The 3,914-nt window shown below is 45.6% G+C and overlaps 1 pseudogene; it reads left to right on the top strand.

Moving 5' to 3' along the window:
• Window positions 1-3,131: 3,131 nt before the first annotated feature.
• LOC119333853 lies at window positions 3,132-3,696 on the top strand (annotated as a pseudogene).
• The last annotated feature ends 218 nt before the right edge of the window (window positions 3,697-3,914 follow it).

The raw sequence follows: 3,914 nt of genomic DNA, 5'->3' as shown, positions 1-3,914 counted from the left end.
CTCGTGAGAATCTTATGTTGTAATTTTCTTCCTAGAACCTACCTGGGGAGTGCCCAACCCACTAGACATGCCTAGCCTGCCCAGAACACATGGCAACGCCACGGTCACGCGGTGACCACGCGTCGGGCATGCGAGTTTACGCGCTCTAGAGTTGGGGGCCTTGGCCACCGCCCAAACCTCGACGTATCACCATCAAACCATGTATTTATGATTAAATAGGTACTTATGTAACTATAAATGATTTTTGGAAAAAATAAATAGTAAACTATGAGGCAGTTGCAGTTCAAATTTGACCCGCTTCCTGCTAAATCGGCGGGAATTTGTCTTTTTCACCAGAGGTGGATCAAAACTTTTGACGCCCAAAAATTTTGTAAATTGTGCATTAAATATGGCCTAGTATTTTATAAAAATGATTTGGTCCAATTTTGCAACAATTATTTGGGAGGTCCTTCACAAAAAAACCTCCTTTTGGGCACTCGAAAAATGGAAAATGGTTTTTTTGTCCAAAGAAAATGAAAACTTCCTTAGGCAACATTGTTTGCCATTCCAATATACACCCTTGTGCACAATATGGGATCATTTGAACAAACTATGCCACGAATGTGGCCATAAGATTGATCATTTGGCTTGAAAGCCATTGAGCTCCATACGTGATAGCTCGTTTCTGAGAACACTTTTTTTAAAATAATTGTCGTATTACAAGTTTGTTATTTTTTCTGGGAACTTGGCCACATGTAATGACACAATGCGAAGGTTTCCAAAATTTTTGATTTTTTTTTGAATTTTTTATGCCCGTTTCAAAATGCGGTCAAAACGGCGGGAATGACCATTCCTAGCTAGTGGTTGAATCTTGGAATTTTTTTGGTATTTCTCTGATTAAATAGGTACTTACGTACCTATAAGTGATTTTTGGAAAAAATAAAGAGCAAACTACAAGGTAGCTGCAGTTCAAATTTGACCTGCTTCCAACTAAATCGGTGGAAATTTGTCTTTTTCACGAGAGGTGGATCAAAACTTTTTGCACCCAACCATTTGGTCAATTGTGCATTAAATATGCCCTAGTATTTTATAAAAATGATTTGGTACAATTTTGCAACAATTATTTGGAAGGTCCTTCACAAAAAAACCTCCTTTTGGGCACTCGAAAAATGAAAAATGAATTTTTTGTCTAAAGAAAATAAAAACTTCCTTAGGCAACATTGCTTGCCATTCCAATATGCCCCCTTGTGCACAATATAAGATCATTTGAACAAACTATGCCATGAATGTGGCCATGAGATTGATCATTTGGCTTGAAAGTCATTGATCTTCATACGTCATAGCTCGTTTCTGAGAACACTTTTTAAAATAATTGCCGTACTGCAAGTTTATTATTTTTCCTGGGAACTTGGCCACATATAATGACACAATGCGAAGGTTTCCCAATTTTTTGATTTTTTTTGAATTTTGTATGCCCGTTTCAAAATGCGGTCAAAACGGCGGGAATGACCGTTCCTAGATAGTGGTTGAATCTTGGAATTTTTTTTGGTGTTTCTCTGATTAAATAGATACTTACGTACCTAGAAATGATTTTTGGAAAAAATAAAGAGCAAACTACAAGGCAGCTACAGTTCAAATCTGACCCGCTTCTAGCTGAATCGGCAGAAATTTGTCTTTTTCACGAGAGGTGACTCAATACTTTTTACACCCAACCATTTAGTCAATTGTGCATTAAATATGTCCTAGTATTTTATAAAAATGATTTGGTCCACTTTTGCAACAATTATTTGGGAGGTCCTTCACAAAAAAACCTCCTTTTAGGCACTCGAAAAATGATTAAATATAGCTAGAAAGATCCGAAATGCATACAAATTGGTGCTCATCCATAAAATGTGGTATAAATCTAGTGAAAATTTGTGTGGTGCCCTTTTGCAAAATATTTTTGATAGCTGCTTCACAAAATCACTCTATTTTTAGCACTTGGAAACTATTTTAAATCACAGACTTTTCGAACCAATCAGGACTGTTCTCATGGATCACCCCCTTAGTCAATCTGGACCGTCCACACTTGGCGAATCCAACGTCTCTCACTTGGTCTCAGCAGCCCAAACAAAACCCTAGCAACCCACGGCCGCCTCTCTCTCCCCCTCTCCCCGAGAACACACCTGCTGCCGCCTCTCTCTCCCCGATCCAGAATCCAGATCGACGACGACGTCCCTCCGTCGCCGCCTCTCTCTCCCTCTCTCCCCGATCCAGAATCCAGATCGACAACGACGTCCCTCCGTCGCCGGCCCCTCTTTCCCCATCCCAGTCGCAGCGCTCACCATCCCGCCCCCACCCTGCCAAACTTCCTCGTCCTCTCCCAATTCCCCAACCCAAGCCCCAGCCTCGCCGCCGACCAACTCCTCTCCCCCAACCCCGCCGCTGCCGTCCTCCTCTTCTCCAACCCCGGGCTCTCTCGCATCGGCGCACCGCTGCTGCCTCCACCCTCTCCCCTTCCCAAGCTGCTCAGGCGGCGCCCAGATCCGCCACCGCCGTCCTCTACAACCACGCCCACGCAGCGGCAGATGAAGGAGTTAGGGGCGGAGCGGCGGGGCCCTTCCTCCGCCTCTGCGATCCATGGCTTCTACGTGCCATTCCTTCGCCTCTACCTCGCCGGCTCTCGCAGCCTCGGTCGCCGTCGCGTTCGCCACCGACCAGAGGAACGACACCTGTGGCACCGGGGGACCCTTCTTCACTGCGCCGGCGTAGGACCTCCATGCCTCGGCCTGCCTGGAGGACCTCCGTCCCGGTGACCACTTCGAGATCCAGTGGCGGAAGAACAAGGATTTCCCCTACAGTGTGTATGCATTCTTGCTCTTGTTAATGGCTGCGCCATTGCGAAATTCCATCGGTGTAGAGTTCGGCACTTGGTAACGGATGATTTCTTGTGATGGATCACAGACTGGTGGTACGGTGTTGTGGGTCACCTGGAGCCGTGCAACGCGAACAAGCATCTCTGCCGCTGCCATGAAGACGGTAATTCATCCTCTAGTTGCATTTTTTTGAGCCTCAGGGAAGATAAGAAGCATGTGAAATATATTCAGGAACATGTCGAGGGCATCAAAGATTCGTTATCTCAGAGAAGCAACGATAGGCTTTTTATGTGAACGATGTTGTACAGCTTTACCAAGTCTTCAGTTTGCACCGTGCTGCTGCCGCATCCTAGACTTGTAGATACCTGTCGCTTTATGATCTATGATAAGTTCACTTGTGTAAGAATAAGGCAGCATTTAAGCAACGGGTAGCGGTATCAACAAAACTGAGTATTCTATTCGTTTTCGTGTGTGCTTGACTTCTTGTGTATTGGTATAGGTGAGGAAGAACCGGCTGACGACGGGCAAGGGCATGGGGTACCTGGAGGCCAAGAACCACCTGCTGCTGAGCTACTGCCAGGGCCTCGTCTACTACCTTCTATGCAAGGCCAATGGGTTGTCTGTCAATGGCCACCCTGTTGCGCGCATCCTTGTTGAGATCAGGATGTTTCTTGAGAAGGTGTGTGCGTGTGCCCTCAGGTGTTGTTGATTGCTAAGTTGCCAGTCTCCATTTTTGCAGCTGTCTAATAGTAGATTGTCTTATGTTGAATTCTCTGTGCTAGATTCGCCCAATAGACAAGAAGATGGAGTACCAGATCCAGAAGCTCACCAATGCCGCAGATGGTGCGGCAGCCCAGGATAAGGCGCCAGGCGCCAAGGTCAATGGGAAGGGCGGGCAACAAGGTGAGGGCGACCTGTTGGGGTACCGGACAAACCCGGATAAGATGGATATCAAAATTGCTCCTAAAGGACACGTGAAATTCTCACTTACTAACTGATGTTTTCTCTTATATGTGTTAAGGTGATAATGTTCCGACTGTTTACCACTCTCTTCACACAAACACACACACTAATCAGTTA

Source organism: Triticum dicoccoides, chromosome 7A, assembly GCF_002162155.2.
Source record: "Triticum dicoccoides isolate Atlit2015 ecotype Zavitan chromosome 7A, WEW_v2.0, whole genome shotgun sequence".
Taxonomy (NCBI): Eukaryota; Viridiplantae; Streptophyta; class Magnoliopsida; order Poales; family Poaceae; genus Triticum; species Triticum dicoccoides.
The sequence above is the reverse complement of the archived record's forward strand: the minus strand, read 5'-3'. Positions and strand labels throughout refer to the sequence as shown.